The sequence below is a fragment of the Ornithodoros turicata genome, chromosome 1, assembly GCF_037126465.1.
Source record: "Ornithodoros turicata isolate Travis chromosome 1, ASM3712646v1, whole genome shotgun sequence".
NCBI lineage: Eukaryota > Metazoa > Arthropoda > Arachnida > Ixodida > Argasidae > Ornithodoros > Ornithodoros turicata.
This window is the reverse complement of record NC_088201.1, coordinates 157,954,643-157,978,417: the sequence shown is the minus strand read 5'-3', so window position 1 is coordinate 157,978,417 and position 23,775 is coordinate 157,954,643. Positions and strand designations below refer to the sequence as shown.

General features: G+C 44.3%; 1 long non-coding RNA gene across 1 annotated transcript; it reads right to left on the bottom strand.

The window, feature by feature from the left end:
* Positions 1-1,377: 1,377 nt before the first annotated feature.
* Positions 1,378-2,291, bottom strand: LOC135371661 (uncharacterized). Its single transcript, XR_010415687.1, has 2 exons — positions 1,908-2,291; positions 1,378-1,671 (listed from the first exon to the last, which is right to left on the bottom strand). It is a non-coding gene; the product is annotated as an uncharacterized LOC135371661 (long non-coding RNA).
* Positions 2,292-23,775: the final 21,484 nt, after the last annotated feature.

Sequence of the window (23,775 nt, the reverse complement as noted above, 5' to 3'; positions counted from 1 at the left end):
TATAAGTTGCTTCTACTTGAGCGGAACCTCCTACCTTGGAACATGGGTTCCAGCAGAAGGTAGGCTCAATTGGAAGCATTCCTACATCGGGACACAATATCGGGACACAACATCGGGATACAATATTCTGGACTCAATATGCCTCAAAGCTGCCATGTTGACTTGTGGGAGTCAACAGCTGACGTACAGAATTAGATCCAGATCCCGTACGTCTGAAAACTACCACACCAGACATACCTTGGTGTCTTGGGTATTGTACTTTTAGATGATTCAGAACTCCCCAACAAACAGAACAACAGAACAATCATGAAAGAAAGGTACCCAGATAGCTGAACACACACATGCCGCACGCACGCAAAAAAAAAAGAAATAGAAAAAGTGAACCGAAAGGGAGAATTTGATTTCATTACGTTACTGGTTAATGCAATGGGAATTTGCATTGACTCGGTTTTGGTTTCACGCTATGAAAAGAGTTCCCACAGGTGGCGGACAGCTAGACCACTTTTTCGGAACTTCTCCTTTCTTAGAAATAAACTTCAACACAAAGCTTGCTCCTAGCCAACAATCATCCCGAGTGAGATTGTTCTCTCCCTTGGTTTGCTGAAAACGGGAAGCGTGCATCTTTTTTATGACAATTAGGAACCTTGTCAGTGACACAAAAAAGATGCACGTCTCCAGTTTTCAACAAGAGAAGAGAGGGAATGTTGTCATGTGGGATGATGGTTGTCTGGGAGCATGCCATGCTGTGAAGCTCTGTTTTTAAGTGTGTAGGGCATAGGTCGACCATCAATACAAGCGACATCGTGTGGAAGCGAAACCTGAGAAACCTTTTTTCCTTCATCGTGCACTTCATACGTCACATCTGCTATGCTTGCATGAACAGCAACAATCAAGCTAGGCCTACAAATGTGTTTATGAGTCAATTCCGATTGCATCCAGGACTCTGGAAATGAGGGGCAGCTCCTCAACGACGAGTTTGGGTCAATTGCCTGGGTTAGAAATCGTGAACCTTTCACAGCAACTTTCATACCGGTTTCACAGTTCCCCTGACAAGCAAAATGCTGAGAGGCCATTCAGAAGATCGCAACAATGGCCGGAGTAACGGTCTTGACAACGTTATGTTTCGGTTTCCCACTGTCTCAAAAAAAAAAAAATGCGCTGATGTTTGCCAGGCACTTTCATGAGGAAATGGAATAATAAGTGGCCTGAGGCACCTGGGTCTTCTCCTAGACTGAACTTGCATTGCCATAGTTCTGCAGACCTGTATGGGCCATATGGGATGTACGTTCGATACCGAACCCCCCTCTCTCTGTGATCTCTCTAGAATGACTAACACTGCAACGTAAAACATTTGTACATTTGCACAAACTGAGTCGCTGCATTTCTGAAAATATATTTATTTCTCACTTTACGCTTCTTGTATCATTGCACCATACAAAATAAAATTTGCACGTGTTCGCTTCGCCCGCACGCACACGCAACACAGAGATGTTTGGTGCAAAGATTCTGAAGTGGCAAGATGGATGGCCAATTCATCCAAACTCGGAAAGGAAAAGACTCCTTGCATGTGGACGGATATAAGTACGTCCTCCAGCGTACTCCAGCATGTGGAAATGCAAGTAGTATTGGATGATCAACCGCCCAGTTGTTGCTCGGACTGTGGAAGGGCAGCTGCAAGAGATCAGTGGTAAGTATGAATACCCAGCAGCTCAAACTGCACTAGAAAAACAACACAATGTTGTGTTTCATCAATACTAGCAAAACAAGACTCAGACTCATTTATCCCCTCATATTTATGTTTCCAATCCCCTCATGTTTGGTGACACCTCCTAATGTGTAAATCTCACAGGGATGGCTACTTCAGTTATGATGAGATGCTGGTATTATGATATATGTGTAATAATTACCCCCATGCTTGGAGTTCTGGATAAACCAATGGAGCATGTTATAGCTTCCTCACAGCCTCCCCCTACACAAAAAGAAGACTGCTTACATTTATCTAAATAAAGGGACAAATATACAAGGTTCAGATATGCTAGGAAACCGAACTGAAATTCGATGGTTTGTTTTACTACATTTATTTGTGGGATGGCTTACTTCAACTTGCTATATTATTGGAAAGTGACATTTGCTTGTTGTGACGTGGTGCTTCTCTGTATTCTCCTCGCAGACCCCAGTGGCGACAAAGCAGGTGCCCCTATGTGAAGGTCTCTCAACTGTCGCAAAACTGGTTCAGGTCTGGTGTGACTTTGCTTCATTAATCACAATCTATAACACGGGATGGCCCATTGGTCAAGAAAATCGTGTATCACTTGTGTGCAAGGAGAGACCTACGAATGGAAGATAAGAGCGTGTATACAGGAAACTATACTGAATGAAATATAAATTGCTATACGTTATTTATCGATTTTCCAGCGTATAACACACACCACTTAAAATTTGCAGAAATTGACAGTTACATGTGTGATGCACACCGATAGATAACGAACATCTACGTCATGCAATTCCCAGTTTTGAGCAGGAAGAGAGGAACACGTCTTGTCCAAGTACGGGTTATTACCTAATATTCTCACTATTATATTATTATTACATTTTAGTTACCTACAAGGTACTTCCTCTATTTTAAAGCAGGAATGTCTGCCACCTGAGTGACGATCTAGAGAACGTGAGGTCACGTCAAAACAGCATGGTAGACGGGTATTCCGAAGATATCTGGGGACCCCCATCTGACTCGTGTGCTATGTCGCCCTTAGCCAGGAGCAATACCGCTGCAAAGGATAGCAGCTATCCATCTGCAACCCAATATGTAGTGTCCCTTTTTTGCCGGACATCTGCCCCGTCGTAATGGGGTGCATCAATGAAACTCCATGCATGGCTATCCGGCAACAAGTCACCTGACATCTCCCAGAAAGGTTGAATTTTTGGAAAGGAACTGATATGCAGAGTGTCTTTTTCTTTGGTTCATCACAGATATTTGATTAAAAAAGCTACGAGATCGGTAGGGATGCGGTTTTTGCAGTTGCGTTGTAAGACCATGCAGACGTCCTCTCGACAATACTATTATGTAGCTTCTAGGTGATTAATTATGTCAAATTCACTAATTAACTCTTTAATGATGGGACTTAGGATAAAAGTAAGCATCCAGTGTGACAGACAATTCTTGATTAAAGCTATTCTACGTTCTAAAAAACCCTGAAATAAGCATGTGCGTTAAAATATCCATCACGAACCACTGGTATGCAGATGAGGCAAAGACGAAACTGTTCACCTGAGAAGTGCATATCCTTGGTCCCCGCGGCCTTATGAAGGCTGCAAAGTCTTGGCAGCACATCATAGGGCCACACCCTCTGACGTGGATTGAACCCTTTTTCCTCAGCGCATCTGGTTTGTGTGCTTTTGCCTCATTCGCATAGCAATATTTGACAATGGATATTTCAATGTATGGACTCACTTCATGGTTTGTACAAGGTGGAATGACTTTCATCGAGGATTGTCTCACGCTCTGAAGGCTCGCTTTTATCCAAAGTCCCTTAATTGAAGAGTTAAGGAGGAAATTTTAGCTGAGAAATTTCAGGAAATCTCTGCTGATGTCATAGCTTTTTATTAAAAAATCCAACGAATAAAAAAAGAACACCCTGTATAGCACACACTAGTAAAAGATGCACATTGCCTCTTTGCAACTCTTTGTTTCAATGTGTATAACATGCAGGTTATACACCAGAAAATATGGTACATCTTGAGCTGAAAGTCGGTTGAACACCTACCTGAACTAGGACAATACTTGCCATACCATGAATTTTTCTCTTCCAGGAGATCACATTCGTGCTTCTGTGGTTGCCTGTGCAACAGAAGACAGGCTGCGGGCGAGGCTGAAAGACTGGGCACGGGAGGAGCCTCACCTGCCTGTCCCTGACATTTATGAGCAGGAGCTCGTATCCCTGGACAGAGCAGTGGCACATGTATGTAGCATTTCCACAGCATCACAAAAAGTGACATAGTAAATTCATGAGTCACACATCTTTTGTGATGCAAAATGCCAGTACAACAAGAATTGCAGATGCCAACAGAAACAAAGCCTGACGATTAGAAATACAGTAAGTACACACACACTACGATACTGCATGCAACATGGTGTAAACAAAAGCATAATAATAAACAGACCGTACATTCTTGTTACCTCATGGCTGTTGTGGTGGTGGGCAGACCCCATCCAAATATCTACACCTGCCTGGAAGCGCTGCGCCAGATCGAATCGGCACGTGTGGGGCACCTCCAAGCAGCAAATGGTGCCATTCAACGGCAAGAGGCATTCAGGCGGGGGAGACAACTATGGACACATTCCTCAGAAAAGTCCAGAGGTACTGCACGTCCTAGTTTCATACAACAGCAACACACATTTATGTAAACAGTGCACCTGTAAGCTATATTACTCTTAGTAAATTTATGATCATTTTTGGAGCTATAGCTATGTAAATTGCCCTGACACACCCACAGGAAAAACAAAGTAAACAGCAATAAGTCTATGAACTGCAGAATGTAAAAACGCAAATTGACAGACATCTCAAATTGGAATTTAGAACAAAAAGAAAATCAGAATTTAATTCTATTTGATTGTAGAATTTCATGAGAATGTATCATGAGGATTTTCAATTCAGAATTTGGCTGCAATTTGGAATTTTGAACATAAAATCAGTTCCAATGATAAATTTTACACTTCACTTTAAAATAAAATGAGAATCTTCAATGAAAGATGAAAGTCACCGAAAAGGTTAGCCAGCTGTAGGGATCGAACCCACATCTTCTGGATTACCGGTCCAGGGCTCTGCCAATTGAGCTAAGCTAACACGCCTCTCCAGCGACTTTTGGGGGCGCGTCATCTGAAGGGACAACAAACCAGCCACTCACTCTCACTCACCCTCCTTTCACTCTTACATTTTTTGCTCACTCATCACACACATTCATACGACGGAAATCAACGCAAGCGGCACCTGTTGAACAAGAGAGAAATTGATGTTCTGGGGCTGGAACAACATAGATAATCCAGAAGATGTGGGTTCGATCCCTACAGCTGGCTAACCTTCTCAGTGACTTTCATCTTTCATCGTTGATTTCTTAAGCAATTTGAGGATTTGTTTGTATCTGTCCCTTCTATGTTGTTCCAGCCTCAGTACATCAGTTTCTCTCTTGTTCAACAGGTGCCGCTTGCGTCGATTTCCGTCGTATGAATGTGTGTATGAGTGAGCAAAAAATGTAAGAGTGAAAGGAGGGTGAGTAAGAGTGACTGGCTGGTTTGTTGTCCCTTCAGATGACGCACCCCGAAAGTCGCTGGAGAGGCGTGTTAGCATAGCTCAATTGGTGGAGCCCTGGATCGGTAATCCAGAAGATGTGGGTTCGATCCCTACAGCTGGCTAACCTTTTCAGTGACTTTCATCTTTCATCGTTGATTTCTTCGGCAATCGGAGGCTTTGTTTGTATCTGTCCCTTCTACGTTGTTCCAGCCTCAGAACATCAGTTTCTCTCTTGTTCAACAGGTGCCGCTTGCGTCGATTTCCGTCGTATGAATGTGTGTATGAGTGAGCAAAAAATGTAAGAATGAAAGGAGGGTGAATGAGAGTGAGTGGCTGGTTTGTTGTCCCTTCAGATGACGCACCCCGAAAGTCGCTGGAGAGGCGTGTTAGCATAGCTCAATTGGTAGAGCCCTGGACCGGTAATCCAGAAGATGTGGGTTCGATCCCTACAGCTGGCTAACCCTTTCAGTGACTCTCATCTTTCATCGTTGATTTCTTAGGCAATTTGAGGCTTTGTTTGTATCTGTCCCTTCTATGTTGTTCCAGCCCCAGAACGTCAGTTTCTCTCTTGAGAATCTTCAATTCTGAATTTGGCTCTGCAATTTAGAATTTTGAACATAAAATCAGAATCATGATCCGAAATTTCACACTTCAATGTAAAATTGGAATTTAAAAAGCAAATTGAGAATTTTCAATTCAGAATTTGACTGCAATTTTGAATTTCCAACATAAAATCAGATTTCTAATTACAAATTTTGCACTCCATTTTTGAATTGAAAATTAGAATGCAAAATGAGAAATTTGAAATTTGGAATTTGACAGTGCGGAATCGGAGACGTTCCAGGCAGTAACCTATACTGAAAAAAGACAGAATCGGCTTCTCCTGGCCGCATGGTGCTGCAGGCTCAGTGGTCGGAGAAACTGAATAGGAGTAGGTTCCTGCTCTTCAGTGAGGCAAACAATGGGCAACACACATTGTGCTTCTCTACCGAAGAGCTCTTCCTCCTGCTTGCAGAGAGTCACAAACATTCTTTTTACTTGTCCACAAATTTAGGTCAAATATTGATCATCAGTGTGAACGAGAGAAGTGCCTTCCTGATGCCTGGAAAAAGCTGGAGGTGCATCAATTTGCATTTTGAAGCCTCAGGGAGAAATTGCTAGTGAAACATAGCTTCAACAGGCACTCACTGGTGCACTACAGGCAGTGTTTTTGCCTGCGCAGCGGTTGTCATTTTCAGAAATGTGCAGGCCTGTGGACTGTCAGCTGCTTACACCCACAATGAAAATATGTGCACATTTGTGCCACTCGCTTTTGGGCAGACAGCGTGGGATCTACTGAAGGCAACTGCACTGATAGTGTCTGGAGGCACCTGCAGCCTATTTTGGAGACACCTGCATGCACAGGGCCCTACTTGCTCAGGAAATAGGAATAGACAGTGGTGCAACAACAAATAATGCAACCCAAACTTGGTACATGAAGAACCTTCTCAGATGCACATTATACACAGATTTTACACTTCAATTTAGAAATTGAATCTTAACAAAAAATGAGAATTGCATTATATTTAATCAGTATTTTCAATTAAGAATTTGGCTTTGCAATTTGGAATTTTGAACATAAAATCAAAAATAAAATGATATATTTCACACTATAATTCAGAATTGGAATGTAGAATGTAAAATGAGAATTTTCAAGGTTTTCGTGGATGGGGCATTCTTCACTTGCCCACATATTTCGACCAAATATTGACTATTAATGTTGACAAGGATAGCAAGCAATTAATCGTGGCTTTCTTCTTGATGCCGGGAAGGAGCTGGGAGACCTTTGAACATGCCTTTCGACGGTTTCTGCAGGAAATGCAAGATCAAGACCTTGCGTTATCCTTGGACTTGACGAGAAGTGATTTTGAACAGGCGCTCATAGGTGCGTTGCAGGCTGTGTTCATGCCTCCTGGCATAGCGGGTGACATTCCCATTATGGGCAGGCTGTATGGCGCAATGTGCAGGCCTGTGGACTAGCGGCAGCATACAGACACAAAGAAAATGTGTGTGTGTGTGTGTGTGTTTGTGAGAAAGACTGTAACACTGGCGTTTGTGCTAGCCACTTTTGTGCGGATGGCATGGGGCCTACTGAAGGCTACTGCACCCCAGGTGCCAGGGGTGAGGGCTTTCGTAGTCTACTTCGAAAACATGTGGATGTATGGGCAGTACCCTCCGTTAACATTGAACCAACAGGGAAACCTTGGTGCATGGACAAATAATGCAATGGAATCGTGGCAGCATACATACATTGGTATGAACTTCCTGCCCTTTCTACATCATAGAAACACGGACAGCAATTAGGACAGATAAAGAGGGTGCCTAATGAGAAATCTGAAAGCAGCAGCTGGAGATTAAAATTCAAGGTCACCTGCATAATATTTAAAATTGCACAACACGTTGTTAGTTCATATTTACATCTCATAGTAATTAGCCTAATGGCATTAATTGAACAAGATTATTTGTATGCAAACTTGGTAATTTTGTACACAAAAATTTCATGTCATGGTTTTTAGTTGATTTCAGAATTTTGCTCTGCAATTGGGAATCCTGAACATCAAATCAGAATTATGATAAATTTAGCACTTTAATTTACAATATGAATTTATAATATAAAATTAGAATTTCCAATTCAGAGTTTGGCTGTGCCATTTGGAATTTCGAACATAAAATCAGAATCCTAATGATTCATTTCACACTTGAGCTTAAAATTGGAATGTAGAATGCAAAATGATAATTTTCAATTTATAATACCGCAATATGCTCTTGCATAACACCGTCCATGCATCTACCGTGAAAACAGAGGGAACCACCCCCTTTTGGGCCACAGGCCAGATAAGGGTGCCAGCACCAGCTTGAACAGTCTTTATTCTGGTTGTCCACAGAATTTTCAATTAGAGATTTCAAATTTGATTTAGAAATGGAATTTAGAGTGTAATTTGTGAATTTTCAGAGTATTTATCCACAGATTTAGGTCAAATACTGACAATCCAAGAACAAGAAATGCTTAATACCTTCTTAGGGTTTACAAACAGCTGGGAGGCCTGTGAGCATGCATCTGGAGGCTTTAAGCAGAAAATGCGAGAGAAATCTTGCACGTCTTTGGCCTTGAAATAGATGCACTGTGGGCAGTGTTTGTCTCTGCATGGCACAACGTGTGCTATCTTAACTGCAGCACAGGCAAAATATGCAGGCCTTTGGACATACATAAACATAACGTAACAAACATAAAAGACAAATAACACACTAACATAACATAGAAAAACAAATAAAATTAAAATTTTCAATTTCAAATGATGCTTCAATGTAGTATTACGAATTGGAACAAAATGAGGATTGACTGTAGAATTTGACACTGCTATTTTGAAGTAAAAGTTATACTTAAGATAGGAATTTTTAATTATGAATTTTACTCTTTAATTTAGAATTGCATGGTATGTTTTGTGCAATACTGTCCAAGCCATAATGTACAGTGGAAAAGGTCACTACTGGCCACAGGCTGCAGCAGACCATGGACTCAGTGGTCACTATAGTGAGACTGAGCAGGAGGAGGTTCCTGTAGAGCAATGGGTAAAACAAAACTGTGCTTCACTAGTGAAGAGCACTTTCTCCTGCTTGCAGAGAGCAGAGAATGTTTTGTGGATGGGACTTTCCTACTTGTCCACAGACTGTTGATTAAATAGTGACAATAAGTCTGGACAGAAACGATTAGCAACTTGTAATCAAGAATTCTGTAATGAACTGGCTGTATATGGAGGCAGCTAAGCAGCATGATGCTCTTTGCTGGCCCTTTTTGTGAACATCGTTAGGAAAGCCGTGATTGGAAAGCTAGATAGATATAAATAAAGCTCAAAGATAAAAGTAAGCTAGATAAAAATAAAGCTCATAGATTGGTGCAAAGCAGTATGTAATATCTCACTGTGACTATGAGCACTACACCTGCATGTTACTTGCGACAATGCTGCTGCAGGTTGGTAGACTTCTCGTATGTTGTGTTGGCGTCTCGTTCCCTGCTCCACAAGTAGACGAAAGATCACTCTTGCATATGTTACGTCAGCTCGGTTGCCTCCTTTTGTCCTTTTGTTTCGTTCAATGAAAATCAAGTCCAACCCATCAATGATGAGCATTCCCTGGCAGCTGTTCAAGACCACAACATGACATTTTTTTCTGCCCCTCTTAATTATGGTAACATGCAACAATTTCTGGATGAATGCTTTAATGCATTGTGCATCACTTTGGTTCTGATTTGGTATGGACTGGGATTTTCTGGCACAACGATATCAGGGATCAGAACAGCGCCAGACTGGGTACATTGCTTAGTTGTCTAAGTTGGATTGAGTTGTTGTCCATAGCATTGTCTCACCAGGGGAGCTATTCTCGTCAAAGTAAGCTACCTGCTTACTTTACACGTCACGAGCTGTTGGGCTGAGCCAACGCGACAAGCTCCGCCTGAACGATCCGCCCATTTCTAGGGACATTTATCCCCAGCGCATACACAGCGTGTAGAGCATCACAGCTTAGACCTACAGTGGCGCTGTGTACCGGATTTAAATAGGTTGTATGGGAAAAAAGGAGAAACAATAGTACATCGGTTTAAACGTGCAGGAATAATTATGACGTCCTGATATTGTAGTTGCTATGGAATATCTCTCATGAACGGAGCTCTGGCAGTTTTGACGTGACATGTTTGACGGCGGGCTGGCGCCGCCGCTGTCTTTTTTACAGTCAAAAAGTGGCGCCACACCCAATACCGTGCTTCTATGAAGAACATTGCTCGTTGAAGTGGTCCCCTCGCTGTCCCTAGATTTTCCCTAGCTCACGGGATCATGTTAAGAGGTACGTCATTTTGACGTAGGCAGTGACGTAGTATCTTACTTTTTGCGCTGAAAAGTAAGCACAGAAAAGAGGGTGACTACTTTGAACGGGGACGGCGGTAACGATGAGAATGGCGTACATGCCTCGGACTATGACCTTTATTTGACTCCAAATACGTTTCCACGACGGCGGAAATGGCGCATAGTGCATAAATATTTGCATTTCGTTGGAAGAATAATGATCGGACGATCCATGCTCATTGCCGTGGTTCGTGCTTCACCACAATGCACCGCTCTCCGATACAGAGTCGTCCGTCATATCGACGATTGAAGCGATGACGTCTATCATTAAACTAGTAAAAGTCTGTCCCTTACACAGACAGAATTTATGTAGTGGTCGTTTCGTGCTACTTTCTCACACGACTCATTACATGAGGGGGGGGGGGCGTTGTCGGGGTTGTGGACAATGAAAGATACGAATGCAAGGCGAAGACAACGAAATCAGTGTCAGTTAATAATTAATAACAAATGGCGCCGCAGAGGCGTTGCGCGTAAACAAGAAATGACATAAGAAACTGTACGGGGGTAGTAATCTTTTCGCGCCACTCCGCAGGTTCAAAATCTTGGGCACGCACAAGCGCCACCCCACTGTTTACTTGTTCGCTATCTCGCTCACAACGCGATCGCTACACAAGATTGTTTTCCTATTTTTACACCGTGGAAGTTTTTTAGATATTACTATCAAGCAAGTGAACTTGTCATGACCACTTTTCTCCGCATTCCTCCAACCTTCTCTTTCAAGTTGTAGCCTTCCGTTTCCGGGGAGACAATCTAATGGCGGGAAGGGCGGTATCATGATGATCGTATGGTGAAAACACACACACAGCAGCAAGGCTGGACGATCAAATGCTCGACTATTGGCTAACGGCGCGTGAAAACCATTCCCAATGACATTCCCATTGTTCACGCCTTCTTTATTCGGCGACCAATAACCTCCTTGCAAAGAAAGTAAGCAGGTAGCTTACTTTGACGAGAATAGCTCCCCAGGTGTAGGTCTACCTTTGGTAATGCTCCATAGTGAGCAATGTATGGTCAACTTTCAAACCACTGCCAGCAGCAATTGTTGTCTGAGCAAAGTATGCCACTGTTATTGAGGGGTAGAATTTTGGATACAAGCCAGTTGAAGATGTCGCCAGCAGCATTACGTATTACTCACACACTGAGAGGACTGGTACAAATAGAAATGGTTACCAACAGACCAAAGGTTGTAGACGAAGATGTTTTCTGAGACTAACAAGCAGTGGTCATTTGCAACAACTCCCTATTTAGGCTCATTTGCATATCAAAATCCTGGGATGCATACGATAACACATGCGCATTTTTCAGCATTTTACAATGTAGAATAGGATTCAACGAGGATAGTTTCTCAATATGCTATCTCGCTTTTTCCTGAAATATACTAATTCAAAAAAGTTAATTAAGGAGTTTAAGGTAATTAGTCATCTGGTTGTTCAATACTGTCGTCCAGAGGGTATCCGACTGGCCGTAAAACTCAACAGCAAAATACAACATCCATACTGCAGTCATAGCTGTTTATAAAAATTATGTAAATGCTAAAAATAAACACTCTGTATTTCTCAGTATTTGTGTTTTGACCAGCCGACGTGTCCTTGGATGACATCGACAAGTTTAAACTCATTAAAGCAAAAATCCTATTGCTACTCAAAGGGCAAGAAAACAGAAACATATACTACCTTTTGCATTTTATGAAGTACAGGTATCGTAATTCAGCAACAACAACAATTGGGATTTAAAACAATATCACTCAAAGCTTATCTTGAGAAATTCTGGTTAGATACGGGTACTGTTGTTAACAACAGCTTTGATGTTCTGGGTGACACAGTAACACTTTTGTATAACCATTCTACTGATGTAGGCAGGTATTCCGATACGCGTACTAAAAAAAATGCCAAGGTTGTTCCCATATATGGCTTTCGGAGCAAAGCAATCCACTTCCACTGCGGTAATTGCTACAAAATTTATTAATAACGTCTTAAAAGATAACCTTGTAACCTTCCCTGCTGGCATCTCTCTATGCTAAAAAAAGCTTTTGACACGATATCCACAAGATCTTGTTGACAAAAATGGCTTCCATCGTCAAGCCTTCATTTTTTTTTTCAGAGTTTTGCAGCAGTTACCTGTCTTCACAAGCACAAGCAGCTGTACGTAACAATGTTCCCTTCGAGCCTCTGTGTGCTTCTATAGGAGTCCCACAGAGCTCAGGGTTGGGACAAATGTTAATTTCCTTTATACAATTATGATCTTCTGAGGGGGCTCAAAAATTCCAAATGTGTAATGTACGGTGATGATATCAATTTCTTTATGCCTGAAAAAAGGGTCGCACAAATTCGATGGCATGCTGAAGATAATTCAGAATACACTGATGAGTGGTTTAGATAAAACAAAATTATGTTAATCATAAATGAACCAACTTGTGCAATTGTTTTTCGTAGTACATTATCTAAACTACGTAGGATTACACCTAAACTTGCTATTCATGGTAAACTTATACTGCAAGCTGATGAAATCACCTCAGTGAAATTCTGGACGAACATCTTCGGGGGGACGTCACACTCAGCACATTTGTCAAAACCTTTCGAAAGCCTGCTCCCTGCGCCTTGCTATAGAACTGTTTCCAATTAGTGTACTACGCTCTATTTATTTCATGCTATTTCATTCATATCTCGCTTACTGTTCAGAATCATGGGGCCACAGTGTACAGCCCTATGTTGAACCTATTCTTAGGTTACAGAAAAGATTTCTATGAATCATGGCATGTAGGAACTACTACAGACCCTCATTGACCTTATTTTTAAAGTAAATAGTTCTAGATTTGATTATGTTGTTAAACAATGTACAGTTCTACTCATGCACAGTATTGTTAATTGTAATTTTCCATTTTCAGTTCACTTGTTACATCCCAAACTGAGATTGAGCAGGGAGAAGGACTTAGACAACTCCAATCTTAGGAAGATCAGTAATGTATATGGCCGTAGGTCTGCAGCGTTTCAAGGAGAAGATATGGGATTCTGTAGACACAAATAGAGTGCATAACATTAAACCTGCCCTCACTAGGCTCTGTGTTTTGAGTGGCTCCATAGATTTGTCCAAATCAGGTAACGCATTCCTCACAAGATTGTATAAGTGTTTTAGTGGCATTGTTGTTTTCTACTTGTTTCATTGTTCTGGAGTTATTTTCACGTTGTTGCAAGCAGATTTTCTCCAGGATTTTTCGGGGGGAAAGTCTTGCCTTAGATAGCATGCTGCTACACTGTCAAGGTCAATTGAAGCTTTATGTAACATTGGAAATTGAGGGGGTGGGCAGGACATCCTGACCCCCCTTTCTAGATCCTAGAGACTCTTTATGTAAATTATAGTATCACTTCCATTACCAGCATACTGGTATAGGTCTGCAGGTGTTTCTTAATTATACATGTTCTTTATTTGAAGAAGCAGGCAATTTAATTCAACTCATTGGTAGGGAGCATGAGTAGGACACAGTCAGCCAATTGAAAGAAAAAAGTAGAAGAAAACAGCACTTCGCCTGCTTCCTCGCATAGGAGGCCATCCTTGAAATGCTCCTGTGCGAGGTTCGCCACTGACTCAGCCGCAATAAAGATAAAACATTGATTTGTGGCATGCGTGCAGTTCAGAAATTAAATACATGATCATCTGTGCAATACCTATATTGTAACATAGACGGGTGGAGGCACGTTACAAGTTCACATATTATGCTTTCCCACCCTGCTGCAAGAGTATAGAGAAGGATTCGGGATACTTGAAGGGACGAATGGCAGGTGTAAAAAGAAACGAAGACACGAAGTGTAATAGTTCTACACACAGCTAAATGCCGTACAAGCAATCTGTGATACACGAAAAGGGAAAACTTGGCAGTGTTACGTGTCAAGATCAACCGCATGAGAAACGGATACATATGCGGAAATTCGCTATGTTTTTATTTGCTACAACTCACCATATTAAGTTGAACAAACATAACCAGATACAACTACCACTAGTTCAAACAACTCGGAGAAAAGAGGTGCTCACGTCAGCAATCGCTCCATTGCTGACGTCAGCACCTCTTTTCTTTGAATTGTTTGAATTCGTTAATTTTTGGGGGTTTGAGGATCACGTGTCTGTGTCATCCCGAATTGTGACCTCGGCAATTCTCGTTGTTTACGTCGCAACATGATAGCCTCGTCTCAGTTGCTTTCCACTGAGGGACCTGTAGATCGTTGAATTCATACGCGACATTTCATTTTGCCAATATTTCGATGATACCAGGGGCCCTATCCTCGTCAAAAGTAATCGACCTCGATTACTTTACGTCACAAGCTGTAGGGCGGGGCTGCCACGGAATACTCCGCCCTTAAATCCCGCCCGTTTCAATTGAAATGTATACCTAGTTTTCCTTCGCAGCCTCTCGGCCCTAATCTCGGACCGTGATCCTACGTCATTTTGACGTAACAATGACGTAAAATATTAGTTTCAAAGCTGAAAAGTAATCTAGCGAAAGAGGGTCGATTACTTTGAGCGGCGATGGGTTTCGTGATGGGTCCGCATGTGCATTTCCGTTTATTGTGTTGTATAAAGTCTGTATGTGCTCGTCACAACAAAAAATTCATGTCTTTCTTCGTTTGTGTTTAATGATGAGAAAGCACCGCGTAACACCGTTTCTCTGCGCCGATCGCGGCATCGTATGCGTGAAAGCGGCGGGCTTTTCGAAGCGTCGTCCGAGCCGTACGTCGTACAATCAATGTTATTGCAACGTAGCGGTGTGCACACGAAAAACTCATCGATCAAAGTTCACTGTTTCTTGAGTAAAACTATCAATGCTCATTTGCGGTATCATTACCACCCCCACAGCTCACGAGCAAAAGAAGCATATTGCAATGCGAATTATCATTTCGCATATCGAGCACACGAACACACAGAAAAATATAAAGAAAAGCTCATAAATAAAGCTCAAGATTTAAAGCACGAACCGATTTCTCATAAGCGCGTTTACGGCTCGCGCCACACTGTCCGTTCGACACTTTGCAATGATCCTTCGCGCTTTTGCCGTTTTGTCAGTTTTGTTGCCTGCCATCAGCGCCATCTCACGGGTACATACCGAATTATAAATGCCAAGTACAATCACAGTGTCACACAAACATTGCCGTCTTGCACACCTGTACGTCAAGAAAAATGACAAACAGCAAAAAAGGAATTACGAGCGTGCTTTTCCACGCATTTTCCACGAAATTCAGTTTTACGCCGGTAGAGTTTTCTGTGTCCGACACCTAAGAACCGAAGCAACAAGGCAGGGCAGGCAGATTACAGGTGTGGTCTTCGGATTCTCAGGAGGAAACACTGATAAGGCGGGTCGCTTTCCAAGATAACACGTGGGGCGATTGGTTGATAGAAGGTGTCAACCGCTTTTAATATTCACGCCTTTTTCGATTGTGCACCAATGACAGAAGAAATTTCAAGTAATCGAGGTAGATTACTTTGACCAGGATAGGGCCCCAGCTATAAATTTGAAGAAACACGCTAAATGCGAGGCAGAACATCGCAAAATACCCTAATCTTTTGTTGCCACCCACATAAAACACTGCATTGCTCACCCATTGCAGCACGGCATAGCGTGCACATAAGCCTAAGTATGATTTATTTTGAAACTGTGGATTTCAAAGGGATGGATTTTTCAGAGGTTTGTTTCAGCGGATGGATTTTATGACTGGAATATTAAGCGTGTATTTTTCAATAATTTATTTTTAATGGTGTAAAACAGGGTACACCCGCTCCAACTGCAGACCACACCCACTCTACTGTGACGTTGGTGGTAGAGAGCCCCTCATTCGTTCGTAGGAAAAAACATCTGCTACGAACATTGTGAGCTGTTTCTTGTTGACTTGTTCTTCTTGTTTCTTCTTTATATGATTTGTATATCGTTTTCTAAAAAAAACAAAGCATATATGCAGCCTGAGAAAATAAGATTACGATCACAAGAGTCCGTGGCCGCGTCCGATATCCGTGGCTTCTGTGCAATCTCAGAATTCACAGTAACAGAAAGCAAGCGATGGCGGCGGTATTGTGATGCCACCTGTTAGCCACTCAACCAACTGCGCGGTGAAAACGGTCGGACAGGCTGCACACTGTCGCGAAGCACGGGGTTTTTGCTGTACAAGCACACCACTCGTTCTTCCCGTGGTGTCTGCGGTCCCAAAAAATCGTGGTTGTGTCGTGGACAGCCTTCGAACCCTCCGTGTCGGACATCACGTAGCCGGAGAACGCATGGCCTCTCCGAAGCGGTAGCAGACGCCCCGGCCTGCGCGATGTTGCTCTCTCGATCATGTGATCCCAGGTCCAATGAGGAGTGTCCTTTCCACTTGCGTCACATAGTGACACGCGTGGTGGCGTTCATCACGTGCCTATCGTGAAGGCGAATGAGGGTGTTTCGCACACGGGAGGTTCGGGGAGCTATATCAGGCGTCCCAATTTCGCTAATGTCGCACTAATGGTGGGAAAAGTGTTTTCGGCCGCCTAACATTCCATACTGACGAAAAACAGAAACAAAGTTGTGGGCCTCTAGACTGCTCCTTTAAATCCACCAAGAACCTCACCCACCACAAGGTTTGGAGGCTTACCGACCCAAGTAGTCTTCAGCGTGTGCGTGCCTTAAACCACTAGACTACCCAAGCACCGATCAAACTCGCACAAATTTAGAATTTGATGAGAGGAACGACGACGGTGTCTCGAGTTTCAAAACGGATCTGCCAGGAAAGGATTCGGTGCCACATTGTAAAGAATACAGACACAAGGAGAACCGCACTTCATAGAACATACATGTTTTAAGCTCCGAATTTTTACGCGACCTTTTACAAAATGCGTTGGCTATCGGAGCCCTGGAGTGAACGGCAAGTAGTAGCTCCCTTCGAAAACACACACGCAATTGCTCCAGTAGGGCAGATGTATGATTCTTCGAAGTGGTCTAGTATTGTAAAATAATGAACGCTAATCACTAAAGAAGAATACGAGAGAAGTGTGCGGGACGAAGTGGTCTGGTATGGACGTTACCGTGCTAGTGATCCGCGCTTCGCATCCCAGACACGAAAATAATACATTATGTGGAAGTGTTCAAGTTATTTCTGAGATATATCTCACTGATGTCAAAACGGGCAATTCCAAATATCCCATGCTTCTGGAAACTCATAGTCTACAGCTTGAGGATTAGGGTTTCCTGGTTAGACATGCTATTTCAGTTCTTCTGAGCTAATACGACGAGATATTTAGAAACCAACGCAAGCATGTTCGTACAGAACCTGTTTTGGGAATAATTATTCGCTAGGGTTTATCAGATGCGCACTTTAGGGAATATGAGAAAGAACGCCTTTCTTTCTACGCTAGCTCTGTGTCAACCAAACACTCCCATTTGCCCGAACGCTCTTTGTCATAGCCAAATACTTGTTCTATATTGCGCTGACTGTCGCGTTTGTAAGTTTTGACTACGTCTGGAGCCTGCAGTCCCCTGAAGATGACTGCAGTCACCTGAAGACACCCGAACGCATCTGGAGTCAGTTGAAGACGTCGGGTGTCATGTGAAGTTAACTAAAGACACCTGAGGATGTCAGGAGTCACCAGAATTTACTGGGAGTCACTTGGAATGAGTTGGAGTCAACCTGAAGACGCTTGGGGTCACGCACGTCTGGAGTCACCTGAAGTCACTCGAAGTGACATGAGGACGTCTAAAGGCAATTGAGGTCGCATGAACATGTCTGATCTGACCTGCAGCCGTATGAAGTCACATCAATTCACCTGAAGACATCTTGTGTCATATGATGGCGTTGGCAGTAACTTCGAGTTACCTGAAGACGTCATTAGTAACCTAAAGTCACTTGAAGCCGCCTGAAGACGCCTTGAGTCACCTGAGGTCACGTGCAGACGTCTAAAGTCTTTTTGAGTCACCTGAAGATGTCTGAGGGCACCTGAAGACATCTGTAGTCACCTAAAAGCCTAAAAGTCTCCTCAAGGCAGCTGTAGATGCCAGGAGTGAGCTAAGGGTTCTCAAAGTAACTTACGTCAAGTCAGCTGGAGTCACTTGACGTCGGCTGTAGTCACCGGAACACGTCAGGGGTCAGCTCAAAGACGTCCGTAGCGAGCTAAGGCCACTTGAAGTCACCTGAAGTTGTCAGGAGTCACCTAAATTTGCTCGAAGTCACTTGATGAAGCTTCTCAGGATGTGTGCAAGTGATTCAAAAATTACCTCGCCCTCATTCACATTCCTCCTGTACTCACCCAATAGTCCCAACGCTCATTGCCATAGCCTAATATTTTTCTCTGTTGTGCTGGCTGTCACGTTTGTAATTTTTCACTTATGAGGCTCTACTTTAAATCTCTTTGAGTCAAAGTGTATCAGGATGCTCTGGTGTACATGCCTATTCAACTGATGGTATGATAATCGAAAAACGTAAAATTGGCCTTGTTTGAAGATCGAGGGTTCAAATCCTGCACCAGACGAATTTTTTTCAACAAAAATTAATGTAAATTTTCTTTTTCTGCCCTAATTATTTTGTTCTTAGAAGGGGCTCGTTTTAACGAAATCTCAATATAGCCTGCTGAAAAATCGTTTCGTACTTGTTCAGGTGCAAAACTACTGGTGTCACTTAGAAACAGAGTGCAAAAACATCGCTTGGGAGTGGCAACTAACTGTGTAGTACCACGTGCACATCGCCGAATTTCCTTAGTCGGAGAGTGGTGAGTGGTCGCAGAGTGGTAAGTGGTCAGAGATTAAACGGTCTGACAAATCCCGGACCTCTTAAATCCATCCAGAGCCTCACCCACCACAAGGTTTGGAGGCTTACCGACCCAGTAGTCTCCAGGACGTGCGTGCCTTAAACAACTAGGCTATCCAAGCACCGGTCAAACTGGAACAAATTGGGAATTTTCTGAGAGAAACGACGACGGTGTTTCGAGTTTCAAAACGGATCTGCGAGGAAAGGATTTGGTGCCTCATTATAAAGAATACAGACACAAGGAGAACCACACTTCATACAACATCCATGTCTTTAAGATGCGAATTGTTATGCGACCTTTCACAAAATGCGTTGGCTTCGGAGCCCTGGAGTCAACGCCAAGTAGTAGCTCCATTCGAAAACACACGTGAAATTGTTCCAGTAGGGCAGATGTATGATTGGTCGAAGTGGTCTAGTGTTGTAAAATAATGAACGCTAATCACTAAAGAAGAATACGAGAGAAGTGGGCGGGACGAAGTGGTCTGGTATGGACGTTACCGTGCTAGTGATCCGCGCTTCGCATCCCAGACACGAAAATAATACATTATGTGGAAGTGTTCAAGTTATTTCTGAGATATATCTCACTGATGTCAAAACGGGCAATTCCAAATATCCCATGGTTCTGGAAACTCATAGTCTACAGCTTGAGGATTAGGGTTTCCTGGTTAGACATGCTATTTCAGTTCTTCTGAGCTAATACGACGAGAGATTTAGAAACCAATGCAAGCAATGTTCGTACAAAACCTGTTTTGGGAATAATTATTCGCTAGGGCTTATCAGATGCGCACTTTAGAATATGAGAAAGAACGCTCATTGACAGAATGGCGTAAATGCAGGCTAGCTGGTGGATGAATTCCATGATAGGCAAGCCTGAGCGATGGGCAGGACACGTAAACAAACGTCTTCACAAACACACAACACACACACGCCTTCGTGTTTGTGTTTGTTTACGTGTCCTGCCCATCGTTCATGCTTGCCTGTCATGGAGAAAGAACGCCTTTCTATCTACGCTAGCTGTGTGTCAACCAAACACTCCCATTTGCTCGAATGCTCTCTGCCATAGCCAAGTACTTGTTCTATATTGCGCTGACTATCGCGTTTGTAAGTTTTGACTACGTCTGGAGCCTGCAGTCCCCTGAAGATGACTGCAGTCACCTGAAGACACCCGAACGCATCTGGAGTCAGTTGAAGACGTCGGGTGTCGTGTGAAGTTAACTAAAGACACCTGAGGATGTCAGGAGTCACCAGAATTTACAGGGAGTCACTTGGAATGAGCTGGAGTCAACCTGAAGACGCTTGGGTTCACGCACGTCTGGAGTCACCTGAAGTCACTCGAAGTGACATGTAGACGTCTAAAGGCAATTGAGGTCGCATGAAGATGTCTGATCTGACCTGCAGCCGTATGAAGTCACGTCAATTCACTTGAAGACATCTTGTGTCATATGATGGCGTTGGCAGTAACTTCGAGTTACCTGAAGACGTCATTAGTAACCTAAAGTCACTTGAAGCCGCCTGAAGACGCCTAGAGTCACCTGAGGTCACGTGCAGACGTCTAAAGTCTTTTGAAGTCACCTGAAGATGTCTCAGGGCGCCTGAAGACATCTGTAGTCACCTAACGGTCTCCTCAAGACAGCTCTACATGCCAGAAGTGAGCTAAAGGTGCTCAAAGTAGCTTACTCCAAGTCGGCTGGAGTCACTTGACGTCGGCTGTAGTCAGCGCAACACGTCAGGGGTCAGCTCAAAGACGTCTGGAGCGAGCTAAGGTCACTTGAAGTCACCTGAAGACGTCTGGTGTCATTTGAAGTCACCTGAAGTTTTCAGGAGTCATCTAAAGTTGCCCGAAGTCACTTGACGAAGCTTCTCGGGATCCTGGACAGGCGATCCAAAAATTACCTCGCGCTCATGCACATTCCTCCTGTATTCTCTCAATAGTCCCAAGGCTCATTGCCATAGTCTAATATTTTTCTCTATTGTGCTGCCTGTCGTGTTTGTAATTTTTCACTTATGAGGTTCTACTTTAAATTCTTTGAGTCAAAGTGTATCAGGATGCTCTGGTGTACATGCGTATTGAACTGCTGGTATGATAATCGAAAAATGTAAAATTGGCCTTCTTTGGAGATCGAGGGTTCAAATCCTGGACCAGACGAATTTTTTCAATCAAAATTTATGTAAATTTTCTTGTGCTGCCCTAATTATTTTGTTCTTAGAAGGACCTCGTTTTGACCGAAATCTCAATATAGCCTCCTGAACAGTCGTTTCGTACTTGTTCAGGTGCAAAACTACTGGTATCACTTAGAAACAGAGTTCAAAAACATCGCTTGGGAGTGGCAACTAACTGTGTAGTACCACGTGCACATCGCCGAATTTCCTTAGTCGGAGAGTGGTAAGTGTGGTCAGAGAGTAAAGGGTCTGGCAAATCCCGGACCTCTTAAATCCACCCAGAGCCTGACCCACCACAAGGTTTGGAGGCTTACCGACCCAAGTAGTCTTCAGTTTGCTAAGCGTTACAACATCAAAGAAGATGCCTCTCCAATGCATTCAGATTGAGCCGTCTAGCTCCGTTTTCCTGTAAAACCGAAGTATGCGCGTCGAACACAGACAACCCTTGGCTCCCTGCAAACAGATCCGTTGTTTTGTGTGTTCGTCCTTTTAGAGGCGGGAGCACCCTTGTGCTGTTGTCTCGGGGGGGGGGGGGGGCAGTTAGCTCAACGTGCCTGGTGCAGCGGAGTCGCCCCGTTATCTTATCCAAATTCTAGTGTTTACACTGGCCTTGTTACTCGTGTTAGCAGAATGTGCGGGTTACGACCAGTGTTCCAGAACCCTCTCGTTCGGTCGCCCGCGTGGGACGAACTCGTGTACCCATCCGCGTGGAGGAACACAATAGGTTGGTCTCGACGTTTCTCCTTCATTTATTACAGTATCGTGGTTGTTAGTTTTTCAAAGTTAGCAGTTGCGCCCGTATCAGAGGCTCACAGGAGTCTCGCTCTCGGCATGCACCCCACGTCTAGGATCTTAGGTACAATATACCGGCCTCAAACCATGAGGTCTCCGGGACCGTTCCCTTCGGTCGGCCGGACGCCTGACACTCGGTAAACAGTGTAGTCTCGCCAATGGGGTTATGGTGTCTGCAGTGCCTTCCCCGCAGAGCCTCTTAGCTTCGGTGCCTCGAGGGCCGTAGCTCGACGCTACCTTAACGGTAGAGTTGTTAGCAACGTGCAACCAAACTGTGCACGGTAATGACGGTTCGCCCTGATGCTAGGTTGGTTTCGCCGCCGTAAGCAAAGCTACACGCGCCGTTACGACTTGCATTCCGGTGCCTTCCTTACAGGGGCACGCAGACTATAAGTCGTTATCAGACTTCATAACCAGACGGCCTATCAGACCGACATGGGAAGCGAAGTTGATGTCATAATCACGCGCATCCACAGGTTGCAGTGATAGGCGATGCGTTGCACGTGCCACTCCCGCCCGTGTTGCACCTCCCGTTTTCGACTGTATATCCGAGAATATCGCTTCGATGGCGTCCTCGCGATAGCGCGGGAATATCTTACTATTAACGATATCTTCCTACTAGATCTCGGTTATACTCGATTGCGTGCCGGCTTTTATCTGGTTGGGGGAGCAATCCATGTTTCGAATGTGTTGTTCTCCCAAGCATTGATCCCTTCGTATTTGCGCGGACGTCGATCACCGCAGTCAGGGACCAAGAGAGGCCCGCATTGCATCAACTACGCTTCGATCCTTCCGGACCTGCATTCACCTACGACACTATGCGCACGCAGCGGACGTAGCAGTTACTATTTTCGGTCAAAACCTCACTCTGGTGCTACAAAAACTCTGGTGCTCGCGATGTAGTGTATAATACTGTCACTTCGGACTTTCACGTTTGCAGTCGGGGAGTGCTTATCCAGGCTCTCGCAGTGTGGACTTTCCCTCCTACTGCTTTTCCTCTTAGCTTTTTAGGTTGAGTATGCATTTGTGCAGGGGACCACCACCGGATCCGGCGCCAGCCAGGTCTCCTTGCCCGCGGCAGAAATCAGCGGATACGTGGACGGTTGTCCACCAAGGTTATCCAGTGTCGTGGGTCGCGCACTCCAAGTGGTCGTCTCAGCCACGCCCGCTCAGGAGCACCGACACCGTCACCGCTCCCCTGCCTTTCTGGGGCCTGACGCTCGGGGAGAGACAGCCTGCGGACCAGCTTCATCCCCTCCCGCCAGACAAGTAGAGTCTCCTCTGCCCCATTTGTAAGGTCCCGGAGCTCCACCCGTCGACAGGGAGACCTCCACCGGTCTCGCTGCGAGCGAGCGCGCCCAGAATGCGGCGACATCGCCGCCGCAGTGGCTACCCACCGCAGGCCCGCCCAGAGGTGCTTCGAGAAGCGGAGGAAGTAGCTGCGTCCCCAACCCCCAGGAGGACGACATCTGCATCGAACTAGATCCGAATGAAAATCTCTGAACACCCAGTGTTCTGGACTTGTGGGTGGGGGGATATGGAGACTATAGGAGGCGCCAGTAGAAGGCGACGAAGGAGCCGCCACGAGAGGGCGCGATTGGCAAAAGGGTGGAAAGGAAGTGACATGGAGAACCGGTAAAAGGGACTGCGGGTATTGGGACGGGGGGCGACTTTGGCGAGCGACACGATCGAGGGGGTGCTGCGAGGGAGCGGCTTAGCTTGTCGAGGTACGGAATAAACCTTTCGATGTTTGACTGAGTTGTCTTGCGTTCCTCCACTGGCAGGATGGGCGAGAGCGGCTGGGGAAATGGGAAGGAATTCCCATAAGTGTCATGAAATATACGCGTC